Here is a 14467-nt window from a genome sequence, read left to right on the forward strand (position 1 = left end):
GCTAGCCAGTATACAGGTTTTTCACAATAGTGCATATATTCTTACTGTCATGGACTATCATCTCACCATTGCTTCCATGCAGTTGAACTTCATGGAAGATAGGACTGTTCAAATTTCCCACAGGAATGCTGGGATCTCCCATTACTCTTGCATTTGTTCTTTATAGTGCATGTATGTTCAAAGTTTTGTTTTGCCAGGACGTTTCAACTGTTAGCAAGTTTTCTTCTAAATTCAAAAGTATGTGCTGAAAATAGAAGAAAAACACTAAAACATGATGTCCTCTGTGTTATGCAACACCACTTCCATTGAAGTCTATCCTCGATTTCTTATATAGGCAGCAATTTTGGGCAAATTGATTGAGAGATTTGTCGCAACAAGGAGAAATTCCAGAATGTATTCAATCCATGTGAACTCTCTCTCCTATCCAAATGGTAAGCTCTTACCAATTCAGCCTGCTACTGTTTCATGTCTGTGGTTTATTACAGATAGATTTAGATTTGTGCCTGGTAGATCGTTGGACTAGTTTCATAATATTTTTGAGTGGCTAGCTATTTCAGGTTGTGAAACCTAATTGGCTGCCATTCACTCACTGTTGCACTTAAGTAGATAATTTGTCTTTGTAATGCTCATAGCGTGAGTTCATTTTCACCAGCACCCATGTACCGCTCTTTTATGGATTTCAAGAAAAGCTGAACCTAGTAAGTTACTCCAGAACTGTGAGAATGGTGAAGCAATGGTCTGTATTAATTCAGTATCAGAAAGGGATATTCCTTGAAAATGCCAACATAAAGATTAAGTTGAGAAGAAAAAAAATTATTTCCTTGAAGAGAGTGGAATAGTTGTTAGTATTTACAATCTGCAGAGACACACACACACAAGTTACTATGCACAAAGAAGTATTTTTTATTTAATTTTTTATTTGCAATTCATGATGTTGCACAGAGTTGAGAGTATTATGCCTGCTTCTCAAATTGCTTTTTAGAGAGCATGTAAAGAAATCACTGCATATACACATGCAGACTTTTGTTTTTGTTTTCAGTGATCTTTTTATTAATTCCATTTCCTTCAAAAATATAACAGTTAAACAAAAATACATATCATATACATAACATTTGTCATAAATGTTCATGCAGACACGTGCATGCACATTAGTGTCCACACACACACACACACACTTTTTTTTTTAAATTGTGTACACACACACACTTTTGTACACACACACACACACACACACAGAGGCAGGCAGCATTGTTGTGCTATTAATTTCATAGTGTTTGTATTTCTGTGAGTCTTTTATTATTTGTGTCATTTTTATAGAATGCTAAAGTCACTCGATGGGAAGAAATGTAATTTTCATGTTTAGGTATTCACTTCAAATCACACTGAACCACTTCAGTTCAGTGCTTTATGTTCATGGTAGTACCGGTAAGTCAGAGAAGAATTTGCAGTGTCCACAGTTCAAGGAACTGTTCACAAGATGTGTTGCAAGTAGGTATGGTAATTTGCTGGAAAGATTTGATTTGTTGCTATTTTAAAGAAAGTGCCAGAAGTTTGGATACCTTATGCCAATAACCTCACTGATTCAGTGACTAAAAATTTGGAAAATGCTGGCTGCACAGTAACCATCGAAAGAGAGTCTTGACTTACAATTGGACCTGAAAGAAAGTGGAAGAGTTGTGAATTTAATTCACTCGAAAGGGAGTTGTTAACAGGTTTGCAAGTTCTTTTGTTTCTGTGAAATTGATATAATTTGTTAGAGTAGTACTATGTTGTTTTTTTGTTGCTACTGAGTAATCAAATGGGCTTGTGCAATGTCTCTAAATGTAATCAGATTTTATTGTCTTGTTTTGACCTTATTGTCAATGCAAAAGAAGCTGCATCTCTTGTAAGTTAATTTTACCACAATTACCACATAAATTCATGTCTATACACAATTATTTAAGATATACCAGAATCACATAGAACTAAGATGGGGTTTATGAAGTGTTTACTATGAAATGGCATGATTTCCAGTAATCATTTCATTTTTCATAGCTTATGTTCGAAAGAATAATTTTTTTTTTTTTTCAGTCTCGGGTAGCAGAAACCTCACCGTGAAATTGTAGCTGATTTCCCCTTTGAAAGCAATTATACCAGATTTGGGTTTCTGATTTATGCAATTTGGGGTAAATCAGGACACATTAAACACTTCTATATTCATGAAAGTGTTGTTCCATGTTTTTAATGCACCAGGGGTGGAGTCTTATTCCAAGACATTTTGTGACCTGAAATGAGAGCCCCTTTAGTGTTGGCAACGCTGAGTGGTGGAGACATCAATCTTTGAACTTTGGAAAAGATTTCTTTGAAAGATTACTAGCATGGAAACTGGAACATTTTATGGACAATGAAGGGGAAATAAGCAAGAGAATATGTTCATGTCTTGTTGCAGGATCAAAGCATGGAAAGAGGAGATAGAATTAAGAAATTGACCACTGTGACATTAAGTGCCACCCTCAAGCTCACTTTGGTGGCAAATGAAAAAAAAAAAACAACAACAACAAACAAACACCTAGACAGAGTTCTGCTATCATTTAGAGCGAAATGCCTCTCTGTTATCAATTTCACTTAGATTAACATATAAAAGTCTGAAGAAAAAAAAAATATTGGTAGACATTTCAGAAAGCTTAGGAATCAGCAAGAAAAGTTTGGAAGACAGTAATATCAATTATAACAGTTACATGTTCATTGAGGCAATGATGCATTCCCTTTTTCTCTCCTGTTTGTTCTTAAAAAAAAGTATATATATATATATATATATCTTAACAGTTGAGATTTTTTATGCAATAATCCAACAACTACAACCCACCTCCCACTTAATTTATTGGTGAGTTATCAGAACATTATAGTGATTTTACAGGAAGGATTTTTGTTGTTTTAATTTCATTCTACAAGAGGAAAATAAATAAAGATTTGTGTCTAGGTCTTTGAGGGACATGTGAGGTCAGATTTAATGATGTCACATGACTACCATTTGTGATTGCAACCAATACTATTGTTTTATGAAAATGTGTAAAACTTCAGTATCATCACTTCCATCTTTACAATCCGATTTCAAATTCGCTCCTACCAATCTTTTTGTTCGACTATGTTTTATTTATGAAAGTCAGCTTGAAAATAGAGTGACATTTAACTGTAAAGGAGATGTGTATACAGTGTTGATATCATAAAGGAAGGCTTTGATGATCCTTGAATTTATGCCTATCAAATTGCAGATTTGCTCTTTGTTACTTGAATCTGTTACAAATGGCAACATAATCTCCTCCCCACTTGCAATATCACATCAATAGTATTATGGCTCAGGAATGTTTGCAGGTTTATTTATTAGCACGTTGATTGATGTGTCTTGTTGAGCAAAGGTGGCGCTTTTTTTTTTAAATTCTTTCAAAGGTCACATCTTACTGTGAATTACAGGTCTGGTGCAAACTGCAGAGCGTTTGATATATTGATTATGTGGCTGAATGCTAAATGCTTGCTGTACATGAAGGAGGGGAGATATATGATTTTCCACAGAGTATTGATGGTTAGCTTTGCTCATGCCATCCATGAGTCTTGTTTATTATTCACTTCACCTTGCTTCAGTGTTTTATTTGTTTTTCTTCATATGTTTCTTTTCAAGTTGCATTGTGATTCTATGTAAGATGTTTGATTTCAAGTCATTCTCTTCATGTGTATATTATATGTTTGTTATGCATGTTCTAGCTTTCAATGTGTGGACAGGGTCCTTCAGAGAGCTGCACTGTGCTTAAAATTAAAGCGATATGAAATGATGTAGATAGGTAACATGAATCAGTAAATGAGTTTGCCAATCGAATCAAAGCGAGAGCCCATAGGTATATAGTTTCTATTTGTTTGTCAACAGAGATGGGAGTTTGTGATATACGGTTTCAGAAGACTACACTTATTTATTAATGATATCCCATGGAAAACGGACATCATATATGTCAGCAAATGGTGGCTAATACATGTGAGGCACAATTACGAGAAGTATTCAGATATTTGCAAGCATATTACTTTCCTTAGTGCTAACATGTATTAAATGAATGCAGCATAACTTCATTATAGCAGAGTGAAGTTCAAATTTACTTGTACCTTCAGTAATGAGTACTTAAATATATCTGTGCTTGATATATCAATGATGTATTTCAATCAGCCCAAGGTGTTTGATGGTTTCTGTTTCTACCACTGAAAAAACATAAATACCATTGTTGCACCATTTCAATTTTTAAATGCATAAGGAAATTATCTTTGCCATGAAGAGGCAAAGATCATATTCAATGAAAGGCTTAGTATACATGACAACTATTACGAAATTGCTTATCGACGTGGCTCATGTGTGGAATTACCTGCAATCAAATTATGTTGGTATGCTGACAAAGTTAGCATTGCATTTTTCACTTCATTCTAGTTTCAGGCATTTGAGTGGGTCATGTAAGCCTAATCTGACTTCTTTCAAAATATGGCTGCAACTTTTTTCTTTTTAAAACAAGTTATGGCATAGGTGTTGGGAGTATTTTGTTCAATCTCATAGGGATAATACCATGTCTGTCACTTAGTTGGTCAGACATTTTTCAGTTCTGTTATTCTGTACCATATCTGAGTATCTGCCTGTATAGCATTCAAGGAAGATTTTGAATAACTGCATGGAATTACATATTACTGTGTAATGGATTATCATGGAGTTGGAGCACCATAGGAATGTCTAGAAATTCGGTTAGATGGACCTTTAGTAGCCAGCCGTGAAATACCATGTATCATTTTCTCCCGTACCCCGAGGTCGGGGAAGAGAATGGTTTGGTGCAGATCAGTTGATCTATGTAGCAGTAATAAAGCTCTGAAGAGAAGGAGAAGAAGAAAGAGACACCAGTAGCTGTCTGGTGTAAACTCATGAAAATGATGACAAGCACCTCAGATCGCAGTGAATGTACTATATTGTACCACCAACGTGTAGAATTGTGCATTGTGTCAAAATGTTGTGCAATTTAGGGATCTTTGAAGGGAGTGGAGAATATAAGAGGTGTGGTATTAAAGGTATTAGCCCACATTTGGAAACCTGCAGCAATTGGTCTCATAGTTAGCATGGAGTTTGGGTATGATTGCAGTAACACCTGTGCAAAATTCCGTTCCAATTAGTCCATTACTTTCATAAAAATAAATGAAAATGCACCGTATGCATGCGTATAAAAACGCTCGCTAGCTCCGGTCCACGCACGTACTACATGCATGCGATACATGTGTAAGTTAATGTGCGTAGCTAGCCCGCGCTCGTAATTTGATTTTGGGTCGGGTTGACCCGGTTTGAAAATTGATTTTAAAACGATGATTTTCTCTCTTTTATCGAATGGTATAGACAAAGAGCAACAGGTGAGGTAAGTTACTGTTATAACTTGTACTTGAAGTCATATTGGACCTGTTTTATGCAGTTTTGATTTTCGTGGGTTTGCAAATGTGGGCTAGTTCCTTTATGGCATTGTCCTGTAAATAAGGAGAAATATTTGTGGATGCTATGTAGAGAAGTGATGAAAATAGGAGTGAGGTGTTACTCTATACGTGCGGATTTATGAAAGAAGGGAGAATTTGTGAAATTTTGTTATGATGTGGAGGTAGAGCTTGCAATAGTTCATGTGAAATGTGATGATAAAAGTTACTTACAGAAGTACAATTTGTACAAGGGAAGAAACTTTCCCGACATACAAAGTATCAACATATATTAGGATTGTGTGGGCAAATGGATGTGGCTCAGAAAATAGAGAAGAGTTTTTGAATGTGCAAGACCAAGAGCTGCTTGTACCAAGGTGTGGAATGTAATGGTAGTGTGCTGATCAGTAAAAAGGTTGTATTGGTTTATCATCATCTGCATTGTGGTTATCTATATCACTTCTCTTGAAAATACTTCAGTTTCCTCCCAATGCACTGAGTAGTCCCCTCTATGGCTCCAGTCATAAGTTGTGTGGTCTGTGATGTTCTCACTCATAGGGTATACAAATAATCAGAAAACAAAGTGTCTCTGTACCCAAGTTACCCCTGTGCTGCTGCCAAGGGGTGCACAAGAGAACCTCTATGCCATCCTTAGATCACCCGTCAGTCCCAAGAAAACAGCCCAAAGTACCTTCTGTCAATATTTTTTATGACGGAAGCACTGCCTTCAACCACATTGCTCTTATCTCTAACGGGCATTTCCCACCACACGCATCACAAGACAGTCACGTGTGCTTGATCTTGTCAAGATGAAATATTAATGTAAACATTTAGCTGCCTCATAACTCTGTGGAGGTCGTACAACTGTACTGTGAAGTGTAAGTGCTGTACAGCATGTATGTTAATGCAATACAGTATTTTTGTTAAGGTCATTGTGATGACATGAGAAGCAAAATGCCCCCATGTCGTCAGATCATGCAGAAAAATAGGCTCAAATCTTGTATGAAAGAGTTGTGTAATTATAGAAAGTGTTTTATAAAAAAGCAAGGTGAAAAATGCAACTCTAGTTGAGGTTAAGACACTTTACTGCCTTGTCCCTGTATACATACATCCAACTCATGTGCTGTGGATGCACAATACTGTTACAGATTAAAAAAAGTCTGAACAAACTCAGTTTGGGTAACTTTTTATCATTACTCTTCAATTCCCCTGAAATGTGACTTAAATCTGCAATAGCTGCCAGTCCTCTGTCCCTTGTGCCGACCTGTCTTTGATAAATTATGCCTTAGCATGGTTGTGTGAAATCAAATGTGGTTTACAATACTACAATAAATGTTACCTAAACTGGCAGTGGATGGGGATGGGAGAGTAATTTGTATCAAAAGTAAAAAAAATCACTTGGCATCTTATGAAATGTTCAGACAAGAAAATCATTTCACCTCAAGTCGAGTGTGAAATCTGTCATCAAACAAGTTGTTCTCTTCCAACAAACCCATAATCATGTTGCACTTCACTGCAGATATGGTCCTTAACTATGATTTCAATGTTTAATTTTTATTTTCCTGGCCCACACAATGAAGACGAGTGCAAAATAGGAATGTTCAACCACTTAGAACAAGCATTAGTCATGATGCTATTAGCAGTATAGAGAGGGGTCCTACAAACTGTCAACTCTTTGTAAGTCGATCTTAACGGGACTGAGCAAAACGCATTGGCTTAGGCAATATTCGACTTCTGCTTGTACAGAGGAATTAACATACTTCAGGCAACAAATGTGAATTGGGACTTTTTGTTTTCATCAACTTAGCCCAAGCATTTCACATATGGCACCATTGAATTATGCAGAGGTGACTGTAATCCCGTTTTACACTGCATAATGGCAGAGACTCCAACCCCAAGCACCTTCTGATCTGGAGATTCTCCCGCCCGAAATCCCTAGGAAACGGGAGACTCTAAGTTGATGTGTGCGAGGCGCGAAGTTCCTTGGGTTCTAGGTGTTCTCTGGTGCTATCTAAGGCTTATTTTTTCAACATACAATAGAAATAAGTAAGAAATCCTTTCCACCGGGAGACACAGAGCCAGGGCGGGAGAAATCAAATCTCAAACGGGAGAACGGGAGATTTTGCCAAAATGGGCTTTCGGCGGGAGATCTCCCGTCGAAAACGGGAGAGTTGGAGTCTCTGTAATGGCAACATGTGACGTGGTGTGAAGCGACTTGGATATTCATGGGTGTTTGTTCCCATGTGAGGTGATTTACGACATCCAGTGAAGCCTAGCGTAATGTCCAATTTGCACTCTCACAATCACATGCCATGATGACTACCTTAATGATGGTTCAATCGTTTTGTTTCTTGTGCCAACTTGTAAAGATGATCAGCATTATAAAGAGTGGAAAGAGGATTCATTGTACATTGCTTTATTAAACTTCAGTTAAGCAGAGATAATTTGTCATTGTGCCTGTTTGAAATAGCTTTAATGTATATGTACATGTTGTACCAAAGGCACATTTTGTTTGTCATTGTTTGGTGTAATACATTTCATGTGTTGTTCTGTGTCTCTTTATGCTAGGCCTTCTCATTTTGCTATTGGACAAGCTTTCAGTTTTTATACATGGTTGCAGAATGGGGAGGTGTAGAATATATTATTGCACTGGGCACAGATGAGGCAGTAGTAGCAATCTGATGTGTTTACTCTCCAGTAAATAAACTATGTTTTTCTTTCTGTAGAACAATGGCGTATTTGTGTTTCTTTGGTTGTTACACACATGTGGAAGTATTAGCTCTCAATAATTAGTGGAAACTTACTAAGCATAACCAGTGTTGATCTCGTGAATGCCTCAGTCACAGGCACACACACACACACACACAACGCTACATGGTCCATTAAAAGGACGTTCGTTATAATACTATTTATAACGGCATTTCACAAGAATTTTCTTGGATGAAAATGAAATGTGATAATACAGATAGATTCTGTTCTGGAATTTTTAGAATCGGCAGACGGCAGGTATATTCATCATGATGATTTCTTTTGTAAACAGGGGATCCTATTGAAACAAAAGAACATGTTAGTTTCTTAGATGAAAATAAAGAACTAGAAATGTCACTATGGCGACTGGTATGTCTCCACCATAATGCATGGTCCTCCGAATAGGTCTATAGCACAATGTCTTGACAATGTGTGATGACAGTTTCACGTAACTGACAAAATATTAAAATGACAGGTTTGTCACAAATGCATTGAGTGTTCACTTTCCTTGAACTAGGTTTATTTGGATGAATGGCTACATTGTCTAAGAGTGCAGGTATTTGGGGATTTAAGGATTTGTACCCAACTTTTGACCCTTTTATAAGTTTAAAGAAGAAGTGAAATTTAGCACTTTCACTTGACCTTTGACCTTTTGACCTTTGGGCAAGAAACTTCCAAGAGAATCTGTATTGAGTAATACATGCATACACTTAAGTTTCAACAAAAAATCCTGCAGGCATTGCATAGATAAGAGAGAAATACCGGTAATGACATTTTGATGAGTTGACCTTGACCTTTAACCCATAACCTTTGACCCCATAATTACCTACATGATCACTGCCAGTCAATACATGCATATGATACTAAGTTCCATATGAAGATACCTTGAAATATTTGTGAGATATGGAGAAAAAAATTACATTTTAACATTTTCACTTGACCTTTGACCCTTGGCCTTATGACCCAAAGCTCTCTCTGGGGAATCTTTATTTGGTAGTTCATGTATACACAAAGTTTCAAGAAAATACCTCCAGGCATTGCATAGATAAAGGGGAAATATTGAAATTTTGAGCATTTGACCGTGACCTTTTGACCTTTGACCTTGAGCATTTGCGCCCAAAAGTTGATAGGCACAACTTCACCCACTCATACATATACATGCCAAGTTTAATTAAGATACCTCTATCAGTTTTTTAGATATGCTGTCCACAAAATTGATTACAGACGGATGGAAGGACGGACGGACGGACAACCCGAAAACATAATGCCTCCGGCGATACTTTGTGGCGGAGGCATAAAAATGATAGACAGATATACTCTTCTGAATTTTCTACAATACTGTATAAGCTGTTATTTTCGCGAGGGTTTAATTTATGCAAATTTCACAAATCACAGTCCAGTCATATCGCGAATTTAACAAGTGAAAATTTCGCATTATGCAAAGTTAATACATGTACTGCATTTACGATACCATTGGTGTCAATTCGCGAAAACAACATCTCGCAAAAATATCTCTGACCTCCTCATTCGTGAAAATATCTGTACGAGAAAATAACAGCTTATACAGTAGCCTCTTATTGCCCCATTTTTACCCCCACATATTGTACACATCTCAAAATTAAAAGTCTTCTCAAGGCTTTAAAAAAAAAAAACTATAAAGATTACTTGAATTGGTGTTTTAAAGTTTATGAAGTCCTAAACCTTCAATCACGAGTTGAGGTTTGTGGGTAAACAGATTCAATCACACACGACAGGTCAGAACCTCAGCAGGATGTGGGTTTGTCCACCTAATGTTGATGCCCACCTAATGACGTAGTTTTCAACCTAAATGTCCACATACAGGCCACCTGTATTTGACAGAAGCAGTTGCAATATAATTAGAAACTTGTATAGTCGTAATTTCCTTCTAGCATTCATCCCTACTGGCTGATGAATTACCTGTGAGGGACCCGCTGTGATAAACAAACCAACACATGACATATCAGATCAAAACCCTACACCTGAATACACACATCTCACTCCTGCAAAATCAATTTCATGTTGGATTTGAAGAACGATTAATATAAGAATTTGAACATGACAAGCTGCAGAAACACTATTTTAGCTCTCTATCACTGCAATTGGTGAACAATGCCAGTGAGATATCAATAAAGTCGTCCTGAAATGGTTTCTGAGAAGCTATCAACATAATGTGTATTGGTTCTCCCAAAGTGCAGAAGATGAGAATCACATGCTGTATAAGCTGTTATTTTCGCAAGGGTTTAATTTTCACAAATTTCGCGAATCTCAGTTGGACAGCGAATTTAACAACACACGAAAATGTCACCATGCGCTAAGTGTGCTTATGTAGACCTCTGTGACAATTCGCGAAAACAACATCTCACGAAAATGTCTGTGACCTCCTCATTCGCGAAAATATCTGTACGTGAAAATAACAGCATATACAGTACAAGGACACCACTTTCAAAGTGAAATGATGTTGACGATCAATGTTCTGTTCATGATTTATGACTGCTTGTGAAACAAACAGGCCAGAGAGTTGTTTGTCTATTTCATAAATTATATGTCACAAACATCTGTGACAGAATTCATTACAGGCACATCCATGGTTCCTGCCAAACCAGCCTTTCTCCAGGTGTTCTGTGTTGGTCTTCATTAGTCAAAGTGACAGCTCTAGCATAAGCAGGGTACAATCAAGCAATCAGTTATGTCTCTTTGCACTCGGCCATATGGGTCACACTTTGCTAAAAACAACATGGGTTTCAACAGAAATGGGGTGACTGTGGCTGAATTAAAGGCATAATCTATCATTTGCAGATGAAACAAAAACCCAGCATTAGTGCTAATTATAATAATCCTAAAATGTGAGTTAGGGATAGAAACAACCACTGTAAAAATTTGAATCCGTATAATTGATGTTAAATATTGCCAAAGACACAACATGTAAACAATAGTAATAATAAAAATGTTTCCAGACTAAATCATCTATAGTTATGGTTTATTGAGAAAAATACTGATATCTCCTTACATTTTAGGCTTTACTGTGAAAATTTCATGTGGTAGGATGTTTTGTGATACAACAAACCTACACATATGCATCAAATGTGAAATCTTGAACATTTTTTTAAAATCACTGCTCCCAAAGGTAAACAGGACCTTTAACAAATTCAAATGGTTGACATGCTATAAACATTAATTCATGGACATAGTGTATCATATCATATCACATTTAAGTAGACTCTCATCTTGAGTGATAACATCTATTACAACAAAATATAATGGGAAGGATACCAATTCCCTTACTACTAAATGCATTGGCAGTTCAATTATTCACTTCTTGAGGCATATGTGACGAATTCATTGTGAGAGAAAAGAGGGGGAATTCTGGGAATTGCAAAAGACTGAGCTCTTCTGCTGACTGCAAGGGGGCACTGGAGAAATTGTGTCTTTGATTGGCTGAAGTGTTAAAAGTAAAACTAGTTAATTTCTTCTGTTACGATACTTCCTGCCACCTTTGCAACTGTTCAGACTACTGTCTATGACGAAAATGTACACCACATAGGGAAACGTGTGTCACTTTTCATAATTCACTTTTTAAGTTCACTTCTTTTTTTTAATCACATCATTATTTCTGGTTCTACAGATGTCGTTAACAATATGACCTGTTCCCCAGAAAGTAAGTGAGGGGGATTGAGAGTTGGTACCTGACTTCACAACAAAACTATTAATAAAGTGGTGATAGTTGTACAACTCATTGTGATCACTGAATGGTGAAGGCCCGGTGCCATATTTAGCCAAAGCCCAATGGCTGGAATTCACAACGGTAGCTTCAATCAAATCCATGGTTCAAATTTAGTCCACCAACTATAACAAATGAGAAATAGCCATGCCTTGCCCATGCGCTTGTCAGCATGCATTCATGATTGGATGTCTGCTGGTGAAGGCCTACACAATATTTTGTGTGCATTTATGCAGTCAAAACATGCATAATTCATGGACTGAATTTAAACTACTTTATGTGAATTCTGGTCAATTACTCTGCCAGTACCCCACAGGTATGACACTCTTTAAATTTCCATCTACATCAGAAGTACCTGATTACTTCACAATGAGGCCTTCATGACTCATCAGAACTCACAAATGACTGTTAGTGTATATTACTGGAGATACATAAACTTTTCAGAGAACATGGACAGAAATGTCTCTATTTATCTTTCAGCAATGAAGACCTTCCAATAATGCCACTAAATCTGGGTGTGTTCACACAGTAGTTACAAAGCATAGATACCTGAACAAGAGCAGGTATCAACAGCAGATATCAAATCCATTTTGCCACGTTTGCCACGATACAGTACACCCTGAATATCATGTGATGGTTTCATATCTATGAACTGTGTGAAAGCATTAAAGATTCTCAACACATACACACATATGCTCGACATGTAAAACATAAAGGGCATGTGAACGTGGCACATAAAGAGTTAAGCAGAGAGTACTGTACATTACAGACAAATCACTATGTAATGATCCATACACTTGATGCTTTTGTTGTGAAGGAAAAACAAGTTTACGGGTTTCTACCTCACCAGTCATGCGTATTCACTTGGGCAGTGTCGATGACACTGCATAAAGTATAAGAAGCACTCACAAGCCATACATGTACAAACCCCTAAAACAAACTGTCCATCATAAACCGTGGTCCCACTTAAAAATCATTATATGGCTTCACGAGGCCAGCCCAGCCCATCCCTGTCTACATGTAACATGTATTCTGCACAATTAAGGGTTTGATTTCTCTACAAATAGTGTGTCCTTGGAGTATGAGACAAGAATACAGATCAGTCAACATAGAATTACTAATCAGTATCTATGTACAGTATTTAGAGATGATCACTTCCAATTATTTTCGGAAATATATTTTACGGCTTTGTGAAAGACTCCCCATGTCAAGTGAAGCCAGTGGAAGCCAGTGGAATAAAACTAAATTTACTACTCTGATAAACATTTGTCTTGAAATATAAGTAACACATTTGCTGGACAGATGATTTCCAATTTCTTGTTGACTAACTAAACATAAAAATGTTTTCACATATGTGTATATTCCAACAGTTTTGCCAAAAAATGTGGTCTCCATAATCATGCCACAATGATGAATTTATATCTAATTGCACTCTGAAAAATATATTTAATCTAATATCCAAATACATGCCTATATGGTTGAGAAAACAATAATTTCTGCATGCTTCAGATCATACAGCATAAAGATAGACCCTCAAGTTCTAAACCGGTTTTCTTGGACACAGAATCATTTCAACAATCAGCATATGCATATACTGAGTACATAATCCTTGCAAAGCCCTTTGAGGGTAGACAAGAAATACAGTGTACACTGAGGGGTTGAAAATGGTGTAGGACGCCATCTTGGCTGGCAATATACCCTTTGACAAGGAGATGACATGTTCAGTCTTGAAAGACGGCTGCATGCTAGTACGTGAACAACGTCAATATGGAACATTCAAGTCATACTTAGTCCTTTGTTGTGGCAATTCAACAAACAGCACCTATCAGAATCTCAATCATTTTGCAGATTGTAGAAATATAACCTTTGACAAAAATGCTATCAATCCATGAGGATACCTACAATGAACATGTAATTTCTCTTCCTCAACGAGAAATCACATTTCAGGAATGACATAGGAGGCTACGGTACTGATGATGGAATTTGTTTACACCACCTACCAGTAAGTAAGTGCATGGTACCCTCCTCTATGGAATGGAGATTGGTAAAACACTCATGTTCATACCCACATGTAAATTAAATGAAGAGTTAATTACATATTAGAAACTTTGAGATGTGATAGAAAAGAATTCCTGATCTAAATGAACTCTTGTCTTTCATTCAAATATAACACAGTCTTTAGAGTTTTGTTGTAGCTGTTGCTATTTTTGGATACTGATATAGGATAACACCTGAAATAATTGAACAAACACTTCCTGGTCCAATGACCTTTTCAGTTTCCAACATACACACCAACCATCAGTTCCAGACATGGAATGTAAAGTATAACCCATGTGTAACATTTTTACCACTATCTTTTACGACCATGCACTGCAGTGAGGTTCTGCCACAAAAGTCAACATGCGGACTTGGGAATGTGGGTTACAGACAAGTGGACTACACAGAGAAGGATTGATGACAAACTTTTTCCCCAAAACAAGAAGAACAAAATCATGTGCATTTAAATTGTCAACATTCAGGGAGATA

This window comes from Diadema setosum, chromosome 14 (genome assembly GCF_964275005.1).
Source record: "Diadema setosum chromosome 14, eeDiaSeto1, whole genome shotgun sequence".
NCBI classification, from domain to species: Eukaryota; Metazoa; Echinodermata; class Echinoidea; order Diadematoida; family Diadematidae; genus Diadema; species Diadema setosum.